At 36.3% G+C, this 15,584-nt stretch overlaps 1 long non-coding RNA gene across 1 annotated transcript; it reads left to right on the forward strand.

Moving 5' to 3' along the window:
• Window positions 1-4,138: 4,138 nt before the first annotated feature.
• Window positions 4,139-12,580, forward strand: LOC149086365 (uncharacterized). Its single transcript, XR_016192728.1, has 2 exons — window positions 4,139-4,453; window positions 7,635-12,580. It is a non-coding gene; the product is annotated as an uncharacterized LOC149086365 (long non-coding RNA).
• The last annotated feature ends 3,004 nt before the right edge of the window (window positions 12,581-15,584 follow it).

A 15,584-nucleotide genomic window follows, 5' to 3' on the forward strand; every position in this document is an offset into this window, starting at 1 on the left:
TGAAAAGTTAATTCGTTAAAAATTTCCAAAGTTCCCGGGTAACCGTGGTCCTCCCCTGCCAGGATTGAAGAAAAAATTACGTTGACTTCACTTCGAAGTCAACACAAAGTTTTTTCGGACTTGTGATTTTTCTTGAAAATTTTACTTGGAAAAAAAAATCAAAGTCCGGAAAAATTTTTTTTTTTTTTGCCGACAGCGGGTAAACGGCGGGAGAAAAGGAGACGTGCATCGGGATCCCCGAAGCATCCTCTTCCGACTCATGTGGTTCGTGGGCGGATCAACGAGATTCCCACTGTCCCCATCTTTCGCCCAACCGAGAAAAAAAAATTTTCATCCATTCCTGAAAAAATCACAAGTCCGAAAAAAAATTGTTTTCTTGCCGGGTTCGCGGATCGGGTCAGTTGGTGTGTCCTTTCACGATGAACAAGAAATCAATGACTACGGTTCAAAAAAAAAAAATTTTTTTTTTTGTGGACTTGTATTTTTTTTCCAGAAAATTTTCGTGGACAAAAAAAAAGATGGGGACAGTGGGAATCTCGTTAATCCGACGATGCATCACATCATTCGAGAGAGGGTGCCCGGAGGGTCACGTTGCAAGTCTCCTTTACTCCCGCCGTTTACCCGCCCTCGGACCGGTTCACTCGAATTTGACCGTTTCTCGTCGATTGCTGATCGGCTGCCATTGAAAACAATGTGTCTCCGTGGGTTGGGTTAGTCAGCGAGTTGAGTTTCATTCATTTCATTAGAAAAAAAACGAAAAAAAAAATTTTTTTCAAAAAAATTTTTTTTCCTCGGTTGGTTGGGTGAAAGATGGTTGGGCGAAAGATGGGGACAGTGGGAATCTCGTTGATCCGCCCACAAACCACATGAGTCGGTAGAGGAGGCTTCGGGGATCACGATGCAACTGTCATTTACTCCCGCCGTTTAAAAAAATTTTTTTTCGGACTTGTGATTTTTTCAGGGATGAAAATTTTTTTCTTTTTTTTCTGCAACTCCGATGAGGACGACGGACTAGGTGGAATTGAAGAAGCTGAAAAAAAGATGAAAAACAAAAAAAATTATTTTTTTTGGGCTTTTTTTTGGGCTTTTTTTTGGGCTTTTTTTTGGGCTTTTTTTTGGGCTTTTTTTTGGGCTTTTTTTTGGGCTTGGCGAGCGGTATTCGGAGGCGACGTCGGCACCGTGCCGCAACATCGATTACCGTCCGTCTCTATCGATGGTGCCGCAAAACGGGAGCGATTGTGCCGATAGCCGGCCGTCGACAACATCGATGGTGTCTCGCGTTGGAATCGATCGTGCCGCAAAACGGGAGCGATTGTGCCGATAGCATCGATCGCGTCTCTCGTCTGAATCGATTGCGCCGCTGGTCTCTATCGATGGTGCCGCGCGTTGGAATCGATTGTGCCGCTATAAACAATCGATTGTCCGGGTTGAAGCTCGCGTCCGTTTTTTTTTTCCCCTTGGGTGCGATCCGATTTCGAGAAAGTTTTCCGACGAGGACGGCGTCGAACTCGCAGCGCCCGATACTCTAGGCGAGCCGGTTATTGACTTGCCTATTGTTTTTTTGTTTGGAGATGAAACGGGTGTTATCGTGTACGTCTTGGCGCAACTACTTTCATGTTTTTAATGCACGAGAGAGAGGCAGGACCGCACTGCGAAACGAATTAAACGTGCTTTATTTACATTCGGAACAGTACGTTGATCTCGTTGAGTTAGTGCTGCGATAAGAAGTCGAAATATATCTCGATACGTGGCCTGCTTCTCGGAATTCAGTGTACTGTTTTGCAGTATTCTTTGAGGGGGAGGGATTGCAATACAAAAAGCGGCCGAATTCTGTAAATGTGCCAAGGGGCTTATTTATCATGTATACGTACTTATTTATTACAGCTGAAAGAGTATCGATAGGTTTTTGCAGCAGAATGAATAGGCATCTTGAAAAACTATTTCGGAGTTAATTTAAGTAGTTAAGCTGTTTGTGGAAAACATCGGAAACCGAGCGTGAATTATAGATTCCGAAACGATCGGGAAAAAAAATCTTTTTTTTTTTGCGAAAGAAAATTTCCATGCAAAATGTAATGATAATTCCTGGAATACAATTTTGATGACGGGGGGTTATGAAGGTACGAAATATTCTTTTTTGCTGGGGAGGGTGTCAGAAATGGCTAAAAATCTTACGTAATACTTGAAAAATGAACGGAGCGGTACATTTACAGATCACTCGATTTTCATACGTAATTTTGGAAATTGAGTGACAGTTTTAGAGCACTACGCTGCATACCCAGATTACTTTAATTACGGATCGTTGCGAGCGGCACGTCTCTAGATCACTTGAAGTTTTTCGGGATATTTTTATAAAATACTGAAAGGAACATCGCTACCTTTCTTGTCACTTTTCTTTAAAGTGGTTCTGGAGTGAACTTTAAATACATTTTTTGATAGAAATGGTCAAAACAGTGACAAATTTTTGTCCGTGTATTATAGTTTTATGTCAAATTTTAGGCAAAATTCATGTGAAACTCGATTGCAAAAAAAATTTATTAATGAAATGCTTTGTGATTTTGCTAGTAATGTTATGAACCAAAATTTAAAGGATTGCGTGATATGAATTTTTTGAAATCACGTTTTGTCTATGAAACACTGCGATTCAAAATATATATGTGATAGACCTTTGATTTTGGTTCGTAATCTCAACAATATAGGATGCAATGAATCAATTTTTACAAATTTCTTCGTAAAACACGTTTACAGTCTTTATTATTACTTGCATGTAACAACAAATGTAAAAAACAAATTTTGTAAAAAATGAAAATCCATATTTTCAACGTAGTACGGATACCTCAACTTTTAATACTTGGGAGTACATTTTTTAATTGAAAATTAAAATTTACGCGTCGTGAGAAGTAGATTTCTGATCGTACGAAATTTTCTTTTTGCTCGTTCGGAGTTATGCTTGGAATATTTTTGGACGATGTTGATGAAACGTGGCGATTTATTGTTATGCAACGTGTTTGGATGATGTTTAGGTGCTGGAATTTATGTATGTGTTATTGAAAATAGCGTTATCTGAATAGCGTTCCCATATGTCCCGTTTTTGTAGGTTTTTTACCTCGAATTTATATGAAGTGAGCTCGTTGATCGTGCCGGAGAAAACTGAAAAGCTCGAATTTGTTATATAATCGTTGCGATATCGTATAGGAGAACCTAAAATTACGTATATGTGTAATACACATAAAGTTCTGAATCTCTCTGGATTTTTTCAGTAATTCCGAATTTTCATTGAGGAGTATCTGAATATATGTAATATATTTTCCAGTGTGATTATATATTTAAAAAAACTGCGAGCTGAATATATTTGTGTTTGAAATAGCAGTTTCGTGAATGATTCATTTGTTTTGCGAGAGAAATGAAGTTGGACTATAAGTGAACGACAAAACTGATAACGTAGCATATTCGATCTGAGGGGGCGTAAAAATTCCATATTTCGACAGATAATTGCCCTGATTAACTGATTACTTATTAGTTCGATATTTTGTTTAACCGTCTGGATTTGGTCTTAGACTGTTGTGCGAGTGGCAACGGTGTTGACGAACAAGATTATTTGAATCGTTGGATTGCGTTTCGATTGGTGATGATTTTTTGAATTGATTATTTTTGAATTTGATGTTCTTAAATCGTGCTTTACATATATATTACTCTGTGTGCGGTTTCCACTTGGTTCTTAATGGCAGGTTGTTTGCCTTGCCAGTTTGAGTGATGATTTGGGTTGCGTTTGAACGTTGTGCCGTCGTTATTCGTGAGTGTCTTTGTTTTGCTTCGTTATGCTGGTTTTTAGCTTTCGTGTTAATTATTTCGTTTTAATTATTTTCGATTTCGTGTTAATTAATTATCATCATCGTGTCGATTTCAGGATGATTATTATTTTCTGATGTTACTTTAGGAGTAATATTTCGGGATGTTATTTTTAATTTATTAATAAATTAGTAGTGCATTAATTACGCTATTACTAAATATGAATATATTTTTTTTTGGGACCGGTAGCGCCATCTTTGTGGCTTAGAGCGAACTGCAAACGTTAGATCGTTGCGCTACCTGGCGGTGGGATTCAACTGGGAGAGACCGTTGCATCCTTTTCCTTGTTGGGTCCTTTGTTTATTTTCTTTGTTTCTTGATTGCTCTTTGTTAATTATTAGATTTTATTTGATTGTTAATGCATCCTTTTTAGTTGGTAGTTCGCGTTGTTACTTAATTTCCGTTTGTTTTTTTTTCTTTCGTGTGCGAATCCGGGTATTTTCCAACGGTTTCGTCGCTTGTGTATATCTTTACGTATTTTTACTTCCCATTATGTTTTCTTTCTTTATGTGTGATGCGTTTTGTTCCGTTTGTTGCAGGATATCTGTGATATGCACCGAAAAAGTCGAAGGAAAACTGACTGGAAAGTCATTGACCGTATTCTTAGGTAAAAATTTTTTTAAGACTAAAAATTTTTTCTGCTATTTGTCAAGCCCTGTTGTGCAATTTTCACAACGTTTGAGTGACAGTTTTTCGTTCTGGATTTTGTATCTTTCGTTTAACGATGAGAAACGTTGATATTACGACGTTTCCTTTTCGAACTCTAATTTAATTATAATTTTCAATTTTGAAGTTTTTGAGGTACGAAATGTCTCGAATAGATACGTAATTAATAGTGTGGTTCATTTTTACCATGTAGCGTCAGATAATTTTTCTACACCTCAACGATTTCTCAAGTTTTGAATGGACGAATCCAAAGTTAGGAAATGGTTTAGTTTGACTGGAGACTAATTTTATGAGTTTAGATTTTTTTTCAGATTTTCAGTTTCCACAAAAAAAAGAAAAGAAAAACGAAACTAATAAATCGATTTTCTTAGAATTTGAAAAATGAATGAAATTCATTGATTGAAAACGAAAATAACAGGCCGTGAAGGAGAGATGATGTTGATATAGTTGCTTTTTGTGCATCGGGTATTGGTTCGAGGTCATTGCAGATAGCTAGCTGTATGGCTCCTCGTCCTGTCTGCACGATTAACTTGACAGTTAATGCATTTTATCTTTTCATTTTTCTCTACTTTATCAAAATTTTCCGTTATGATTCATTTTATTTTAAACTAATAATATAATAGACTAAATATTTATTTGTTTGACTAAAAAAAAAATATTGGATGAAAATTCTGAAACAGGTTTCCATATTACGATTCGAACAACAAATAGCAAAGTTGGATTTTTCTGTAATACGCCGGTCTTTGTCCTCTGACTGGAGAGCAAAGGCATTGCTAATTTTCTGTTTTGTCCTCTGTGGTGTCTTCAGGTGGTGTTTTTATTGGATTGTAAGACCATCGTAGAAGGTTAGAAAATGTACATACTACATAAGAAAAAAATGTATATATTGAGATTTTTATGAGATTTTTTTGAAAGAAAAAAAAAACACCATTTTTACAAAATATACCATTGGATCCCAAGAATAGAAAATGTGGTAATAATGAAAAATATTTGCTAATAATGAACTGATGATATTTTTCAGGGGAAAAAAAATTATTTTTGGATAATTCGCTGTTGTGGTTACTCAACATTATTCTAATGTTATGTACAATAAGAATATTGTTTGAAATATCTGGGATTTTCTATATAATTTAATAATAACAGAAATCGACGTATATATTTCATATATATATATATAGCATCTTAAACACGTAGTAAAAAAAAATCAGATGTTGATATACAATATATATATGTGTAAACATCATTAGAATCAGATTATTATGTATATTTCATAGTCACTTTAAGCATTACATGTAATTCATGTGTGCATTTTCGATGGAAAATTTTATGTTGTAAAGCAGTATTTGAGGGTTTTTTGACTTCACAGTTTAAAAACTGCCATGTGCCAAAAACTGTGGCTTGTTTATTTTTTCAACATTTTTGTTGCAGCAATTTTGTGTCAGATACTTGTTTCACAATGTGGGCAATTGACAGTTTTTGAGTTGCATTCCTTTTGAGGAATCGACAGTTTTTTTGAGCCATCCTGCAGAAACTACATTCCTTTTTTCAACTGTCTTGAATTGACAGTTTTCAAACTCCATTCCTTTTTCTGCGGAATTGACAGTTTTTTGAGCCATCCTGCAGAAACTACATTCCTTTTTTCAACTGTCTTGAATTGACAGTTTTCAAACTCCATTCCTTTTTCTGCGGAATTGACAGTTTTTTGAGCCATCCTGCCGAAACTACATTCCATTTCTGCTGAATTGACAGTTTTTAGAGCCATCCTGTGGAAGGAAACTACATTTCTTTTCCTGCGGAATTGACAGTTTTTTGAGCCATCCTGCAGAAACTACATTCCTTTTTCTGCGGAATTGACTTTTTTTTTTGAGCCATCGTGCAGGAACTACATTCCTTTTCCTGCGGAATTGACATGTTTTTTTGAGCCATCCTGCAGAAACTACATTCCTTTTTCTGCGGAATTGACTTTTTTTTTTGAGCCATCGTGCAGAAACTACATTCCTTTTTCTGCGGAATTGACATGTTTTTTTGAGCCATCCTGCAGAAACTACATTCCTTTTTCTGCAGAATTGACAGTTTTTTGAGCCATCCTGCAGAAACTACATTCCTTTTTTCTGTGGAATTGACATTTTTCAAACTCCATTCCTTTTTCTGCGGAATTGACAGTTTTTTGAGCCATCCTGCAGAAACTACATTCCTTTTTTCTGTGGAATTGACAGTTTTCAAACTCCATTCCTTTTTCTGCGGAATTGACAGTTTTTTGAGCCATCCTGCAGAAACTACATTCCATTTCTGCTGAATTGACAGTTTTTAGAGCCATCCTGTGGAAGGAAACTACATTTCTTTTCCTGCGGAATTGACAGTTTTTTGAGCCATCCTGCAGAAACTACATTCCTTTTCCTGCGGAATTGACATGTTTTTTTGAGCCATCCTGCAGAAACTACATTCCTTTTTCTGCGGAATTGACTTTTTTTTTTGAGCCATCGTGCAGAAACTACATTCCTTTTTCTGCGGAATTGACATGTTTTTTTGAGCCATCCTGCAGAAACTACATTCCTTTTTCTGCAGAATTGACAGTTTTTTGAGCCATCCTGCAGAAACTACATTCCTTTTTTCTGTGGAATTGACAGTTTTCAAACTCCATTCCTTTTTCTGCGGAATTGACAGTTTTTTGAGCCATCCTGCAGAAACTACATTCCTTTTTTCTGTGGAATTGACAGTTTTCAAACTCCATTCCTTTTTCTGCGGAATTGACAGTTTTTTGAGCCATCCTGCAGAAACTACATTCCATTTCTGCTGAATTGACAGTTTTTAGAGCCATCCTGTGGAAGGAAACTACATTTCTTTTTCTGCTGAATTGACAGTTTTTTGAGCCATCCTGTGGTAAGTACATTCCTTTTTTTCTGTGGAATTGACAGTTTTCAAACTCCATTCCTTTTTCCGCGGAATTGACAGTTTTGTGGACCACATTGCTTTGTTTTCGGGTGAGATCTATGTATACCGTGTGGGATCTTGCGGGTTTCTGAGGCAAAAATGTTGGTTGTTGCTCTTTCCCATTACACATATTTTGCAGTTATATACTTTCCCATTATTTCTAATTTAATTTATTTTTAATATTTTTTTAGGGAACTTTCCGAAGGTTTGAATGCTTCTGCTAAAGTTTCGCCTCGTTGGAAACACGTGCTGGCTTGTGTTTCTGATGAGCCAGTGATCGAGTACAGATAAATGGCGGGAGTCACCATTACTCCACCTGCGGTCTCTTAATGTCTTGCCATCCGATTAGTGGATTGATTGATGAGATGTCCTTATCTTCGACCGCGTGTGTTTGAGATTCATTCTGGTGCTTCGTGTAGCATGTTTGTGATTTGTCGTAGTGCTTAGAGTGTGCTGTTTGTGATCGATCCGTGTTTAGAATAGCGATTTTGTGTTCCCGCGATTGTTGAATAGTGAGTGCGCGTCATCGCGGTGATGCGCAAATTTTTGTTTTTCTTGTGGTTGGGTGATATTGTATTGTGAGTTCGAAGCCATTTATTCCAAGTAAGTAATGTGTGTTCCAGAAGGAAAGTAAGTTGATTTTTTCTCTGCTCCGGAAAAATATGTGTTTTCCCATCAGTCACGCTGATGTTTCCTCATTGTTTTAGTAATGTTTATTGATTATAATACTAATTTAATTTGTTATTACAGAAAGATTTGAATTAATTTTACTTACGTGAAAATTAAGCAATAGAATAAGGAAAAGAGGGAAAAATAATAAGAGACAAAATTATTAATAAAGAGTGTAGTGAGATAAAAATATAAACAGAAGATACATACGCAAAGCTCTTATTATGTGAAGAAATTAGTTCCTGTTGTTTTTTTTTTTTTTTTTGAACCCTGTGGGACCACCCACCCGTTCCCCCGGCAGGGGGTTTGTGGTGGGTGGGGGGCCGGGGGCTCCGCCCCCGGGCCCCCCCTCACCCCCCACCCATAGAGCCCTGTTATTTTTGGTAAAACCACCTCGAGTTTCGTGAGCCTCGCTCAAAGCTGCTTAACTTATGAGTTTGGCAGAGCTAGCGCTCTATCATCTACGCCACGAAGTGATAGCGAAGGAAAGTCTTTGGACATCTGCTTTCGAGGGGAATTGTTTTGGATCTTTGTATTTTTTTTATCCCTTGTTTTTTTTTTTTTTTCTAGATTGCTTTGAATTTCTTGTTCCCTGTCGGGATTTTTGTAGTGAAATACAATGGTGATTTTGTTATGGTGTGTTGTATTTGCAGGGTTGTTAGTGCGTGTGACTGTGGTTACTTGTGTGTGTGTGTTCGAATCCAGACTGGGACGATGAGATTAGATAATTTTTTCCAACCTTTCTCCTTCTGTTTAGAAATTTTTTTTCTGCGTTGTATCGACTGTTTGTTGGTTTTGATTTTGTTCACGGATTGCAGATGTACTTTAGATGGAATTGTAGAGAGGGTGCATAATTTCAAGTGATTCGTATTGTAGCTGCTGCATGATTTTACGTTCGCTTGAAATGTTATAAATTTCATTTTAAATATTATACCATTCGTTGTTGAATTGCATCGTTGTCATCCACAGATTTCCCAGCGAATTCTAAGGGCAGCAACGAAAAATCGACCGCAGATTGTCCTTAAAACTTGGAGTTGTTGCCTTTTCTTTTTATGCATCCAAATTGTTTGAATGAATCTTATGGAAGATTTCATTTTTACTCACTTTTTATGGTTAGCCATGTACTGCTTTCCGACCGAGCAAAATACCACTTTTAATATTTAATGCAGTTGTATCCCATTATTTCAATTTACCGATCGGTGGAATTTGAATGTTCGGTTGTTGTGAATACTTGATTTCTTGAATACGCTTACGTTAGAGGAACGCTGGTGTTACACTTCCAGTCTACGGATTGAACAGTTTTCATTTAAGGAATGTGTAATAGGTTTGGTAGAGAATTCGTGACCATTTCATCGTGCGAAAAAGTGTTGTTGTTTCCTTGTGAAATATCTAGGTGGCAGCACAAGTAGAATTTCTTTTTCTGAGCGAAAGAGAGGCAGAGAGGTTAGCAAATATATCTTCTGTTGAAAGGCCCTGGGTTCGAACCCCTGTTCGGCAGTCCACCATCTATTCGGGACTCGAACTTACTATTGAATCGTGTTGTCTAGAGCCTGGTTTTTATTTTTTTTCAGATGATTGCGTTTTGATTGTAGATGGTTTTGTGAAGAGTCCATCCTTGGTTTGCGAACTTACTCGTAAGCTGGGAAAATGAATGTAAAATGCATCGTTACGACTTCGGCCAGCTGAGGAATATGGACGAGGTGCATGTATATTAGTCCTTTTTTTGTGCTCGTAAACCAAGACTAAACCGAGGGTTGACTGCATTTTTCCCTATGGTGTGGAAATGCTGACTGACGTAGGGTTTTTTAGCATTCCTTGACACTGTGTGAAAAATCCTAAGATTGAGTAGTGTATCGAACATGTCGGATAGAAATGTGTTGGACTGAAAAATAACATTGATTTTTACGATTTTGTCGTCAGATGTAATTGGGTTGTGTTAAATAAGTCAGCTTTTAGACAGGGTTGGGTTTTGCCGAAGAATGCTTTTGGATAATGTGTTTTTTTTTTGTTTTTTTTTGTAAGTATAATGCTTTTTTGATAAGTATAACCTAAATGACGGAAAGCTTGCCGTTTTAACCCTTTTCTCTCTTGCAGTGGTTTCGCAAATTGATTTCACAAACATGAATAAACATTTCATTGGCACTTGATCAAATTTTATTATACGTAAACAATAATAACGTACGATCGACAATCGAAAAAGAAACGTTTACAAAGCCAATTAGGTTTTTTTTTTTTTGCTTTGGAAACAGGCGAAAACATATTGTCAATGGATTAATTAAACAAGAAAATTAATTTTATGTAGCCGGAAGTGTTTCGTGTTTTGAATAATAGTTACTCGGGAAAAAATATCTATCTTGATATTTTACATTTCCTGATGTGTATGCAAAAAATCATAAATTCTAATTAATATTTTTTTTTCGATTGAATATCGAAGCGTGCACGTTGCATTGTGTTGCGTATTTAGATGTAGCCTCGATTAGGAAAACATTGCAAATGTTAATGAAATAAGTTGGTTTTATATATGCAAATATATCGGTGGGTGTCTGTCCAGACTTTTTGTACGTTAATTCCATTTATCAGATCAGATTTTCTGAACGGACTGCATATCGGTGAAACTTGATGAAATTACAAGTAAGTAATGATGGGCAAAAATGACTTTTTTGAAATGCCTATTTTAACGTATTTTTTAAGTTTATTAGTTAACGAAAGAATTTAAAGTTAACGAAAGAATTGTTCTTTTTTAAATTTTCCAACAACCTCGGTACAATTTACACGTGTTTTTGGCCCCAATAAGTGATCGGAGAGATACTTGGTGAGTAAACGTTGTTTTCACCGGATGCTGTTGGACACGAATGATTTTTGTTCCAGATGGAAAATTCAAACCTTTTTGTGTCTCGTTCTCTTCGCGTGAACATTTGTTAGACGTTGGACTGCATTGTATATGCATGTAGCTGACCGATAACTGTCCCAAGATTGATGCCGTGGCTTGCACGCGAGGCATGTGGTAGGAGCAGACGGAGCTGTGAATTATTTTATATACATATTTAGTACTTTATTAAATTTATCAGTCGCCCTCGGGTGAGACTGCGCTTGAAGGGTAAAAAAAAAACTATTTTTTTGAAAAATACATTAAAACGAGGTTTCAACCGTAGAAATGATTATGGAACAGATGAACGAGAAATTTTCTCTACGTGTTACGCGTCTGCTAATTGACCTAATCATGAGGGTTCAGTTATTTTTCCATAAATTATAAATGTCCATATTGGCATATGATAATATATAATGGCATAAGATATATGTATATAAAAACGATTTTATTTGCTGCGGAAATGTTAAAAAACTTAATTAAGTTAATGCTGCTACGAAAACATTATAAAAATAAAATAAAATAAATTTTCCTGCTACGAGAACCAAATTTTCATGGCTAGGTTTTTGCCGGTATATAAAAAAACTAGGTATTTACCTAGTAAATACAATTAGCCTTGTTTGATTGATTTTTTATCTATCGATGTGTACAGTGAGTTTTTATTTTACTAATAAAGATAAATTATTTATTTAATGAATACCTTTTTAGTATATTTTATAATGTGTTAGATCTCTATAGCTGGCCACCGTAGAACAGGATGAGCCGTGAATAAATAATACGTAATACTGATCGGTTTTTTGAAAATATTTCTGCCTATAGATGCAAAAGATGGTTAAAACTACTACAATTATCATTACAAGTAGAACGTAAATAATGCAAGTTTCCAATCTTTTATTTTTTTCTAACCTGTTGAAGTACAGAATCGTGCAGAAAGCTTCTTTGTAGTTTTTAGCAGGCAGGAAAATTTTGACAGGGAGGGCTTGACAAATCGAGGAAAAATTCAAGAAAACATTGAAAAAAAGTTTTTTATCATGTACCTATTGTGTTCGAAACATTATCCAAAAGCATTCGTTTTTTCACGGTTTCCATTAGCGTTTTCCAGTTTTTGATGCCTGTCTGTTAAAAGAATTTTTCATTACCACCACTGCGATTACTTTTCATCTGCGTAAGCCAGAAGCCTGTGGTTCTCGATCTTTTTTTGCACCACGGGACCACGATTAACTTCCGCCTCCTCCCTTTTTCAAGATAGGTTATTCAAATATTGTTTGGATAATATTTAAATATTATTCGAAGTATAAATATTTTGTATTTAATAAATTTTTAATTTTTGGAAATATGGGAAAAGTCAAATAAACGAGATATAGATTGTATAGATAGATAAATAGAATCGTATAGATTATATACGATTGAATGAAATCAAACGAAATACATTACATAAATATAAATACATAAACGTAATACCCTTGCATTTATTTATTTATTTGAAGTGTTGCATAAAATTATTATATGATAAAACTTCTCAACAATTTGGAGACTGTAATTCCACTTTTTGAGGCTCTGAACAGAGACGATGCTGAATAAAAGTTGGTCTTTTTTTGAAAATGTGTCTTTTTTTTGTTACTACTTGTGATTATTATTTGTGATCCTTTAGTTTCTGTTTGTAGCGGGGAGAATTTCACGATATTCATTGTCGCGGCGAGCATAAGGGTACCAACAAGAGTTTGATGTTACTCACTTGTTAGGAATCACAGAGTCGATAGTTTTATCCGTGCGCGTTGTGTGTTAGCCTTATTAATTGTTTCGTTTACACACGGAACGTAGCCAGCGTTAACGAATTTAAAAACTCGCTCGTTTTGTTTACCATCAATGAATAGTGTTGCCAAGAAAGAATTGGATGGGAAAAAAATGAATTTTCACATTCTGAATGGCCATGCGTCCCGGATTTTCAACGGGTAATTTGTAAGTAGGAAAAGTTATAGAAATCTCTCTCTGTATCTGATGGGTATTTTTGCTGACTGTGTGGCCGGCTTCAGGTTAAGTACGCCTGAAACGAATTTACAACTGACTGTTCCTGAAAGACCTGTTATCCACACGGCGTTTTGAGTATTGCCATATATTTTTTTAACTTTTTGATTGTAGTTTTCTCTACTGGGGAAATTCTATTTTTGGGAAACCGCAACAGAAAAGAGTGACTGGGGTAAATCCAAGTTCCGAAACACCCTTTTTAAGCTCATTTACGAATCCCAACTAGTTTCGGTGCAATTTTTGAAGCAAGTTGTTATCCTTGAAAGTAATCGAAAGTGTACAGCTTCAGTTTCTGACACCTGTGTGGAAGCCGAAAATCGGAGCAAGCAAGAGATTCCAAGAAGCTCTTTTTTTTTTTTCTAAATGACGGACGGAGGAAAAGAGCAACCGGGCTTTTGGTTGAAAAGGTTTTATGCTTGTACGTTGAATTTTGCAAAAAATGATTTGAAAAGAATAACTGATTATTAAGTGCGTTGATCATATACGTATTGATTACAGTATTGACCTCTTTCGATTTTTTATTACTACTTTGAGTGCAACGTCTATTCATTTAGGGAAACACATTATTCAACAATGTATACCGTTGAGATTGTTCTACCTTTTAATGAAATGCGTAATTTTTCAAGCCCGTTCGGATATAACGAACTCCGCAACTTCGTTATCAACTGTGTTGGCGGACCTACTCTTCCCTTTGAATTATTACCCTGAATTCTGATATTTCTGTGATCGTGATGATATTTATGCAGTTATCGTTATGATCGTCGTCCGATTCAGCAACTGATGGGAAAATGGAAAGGAATATATTTTCATAAGAGAGGAAAAAAAAAAAACTGCCGCATTAGTAATCGGAAGAAATTCAATTTCAACAGTTTGGGTTTTTTATTAATTGCGTTAAAGGAAATTTTTTTTTTGCTGAATGTCATCAAGTACTTAAGATTGATTTACGAGAAGTGCAGAGATGAAGGAAAAGGTATAATTACATTTATTATTGAAATTCAATTTGCGTATTCAATTACATATTTTTGAAATGCAGATGGCACCACATGAGGGACCCAGACCGATCTCGTTTTATTACAGATGAGGCGAATGAGGAGGAGTTGAATTATTACGCGGAATGGATATGATATATGTTATTAATTTATAAATAATTTCATAATTTCCGTGTTGCTGAAACTTTCGTTTGTAAAAGTTCTGCGTTCCCGTTTTAGCGAATGAAAATCTCGTTTTAACTGTTCTAATCCCCCCCAGATAAGTCGTTACATATGAACAATCCAAAATAAATCTAGAATGCCTTACAACTGAATTTCGTTCAAACGTTCTAATCTCTAACGAATTTCTCCGGTCTTATAACGTTCGTTTTTTTGGCCGTCCCGACTTTTTGGCAAAAGTGTCCCGGTCGTTCCCGTATTGTACACGAAGCGTACTTGCATTTTTATTCTTTATTGAAGTCAAAGATTGACATAAAATTTGTTATGATAATTGCAACTATGTATGAGAATATTGAACGTTTTTTTTTTTTTTTTTTTTCGTGGAATGCATTTTAATCCACTGCAATTTGCAGTAATGCACCATTTCCCGCAATACTAATGTCCCGTATTTCTGTCGAAGAATTAGTTATAACGGGATTCGACTCTATCATTTAAGCAGTTATTAGTTCCATCCATCCATCCCTCCTAGCGTTATAGGAGTGACTGCTCCTACGTGTCCATTCAAATGTCATACTTTTTTCTCTCTCTCTGATTTTCTAAATAATTTGAAATTTGCGATTTAACTGCGAACTTAAAGTTATATAGTTTGGTAGTAAAGAGGGTAAATAAATAACATCAATGATATAACTGCGGCGTGTGTCGTTATACTCGGAAGTGATAGATGGCAGCACTTACTGATGCCTTACCTTAGAAATCTCTCTTTCGCGATTAATTTTGTTATAATTAAGTAAGGTAATTGTTAAGGTAATAATTAAGTAATATTAACTGGACATTATCAGAACTGCTGGAATTTTCAAAACGCGATTAAAACTTTGACGCATTCAGAATTCATTTCATTTGACCGAACCAACACTCAGGTGCCCCGGGCGCCAGTGCCCTCTTAACGCATGGGCCCACCCGGGCGGGGCTTCGAAAGAAGTGGGGCCTCACAAAAATGAGAATTTATCAGGTAGGGCCTCAAAAACATCACTTGGCCCACAATGCTCTAAAGACGGTCCTGCAGGGCGCCGAACCAGAAGGGGCGCCGAATTCCCCCTTCAACTGTACATGCAAGCAAGGGGCGCCAAAATTCCGGCTTGTCCCGGGTGACAAAGTATTTAATTGCGGCACTGCTTGGGACGACACAGTAATGACCCGCATGGAACTGGTCACTCTGGGTGGTGAGTGATCGTGATGGCAAACAAGTGAAAGTTTTGCAGGGATTGAAATCGAGAACGGTCGATGTATTTGAAGTACTAAAGTGTACCGCGAATGATTACGAAATGAGAGTAATTTAATTTGATTTAATGTAATAATCAAAAAAGGGAAGTTAAAAACGCTAACCATCGACAGAATGAATGCGCGGTTGGCGCGTAAAACAAGGTGACTGGCAA

Source organism: Pholcus phalangioides, unplaced genomic scaffold (assembly GCF_987345545.1).
Source record: "Pholcus phalangioides strain wild (caught in Gottingen) unplaced genomic scaffold, Ppha-v1.0 ptg000005l_1, whole genome shotgun sequence".
Lineage (NCBI taxonomy): Eukaryota > Metazoa > Arthropoda > Arachnida > Araneae > Pholcidae > Pholcus > Pholcus phalangioides.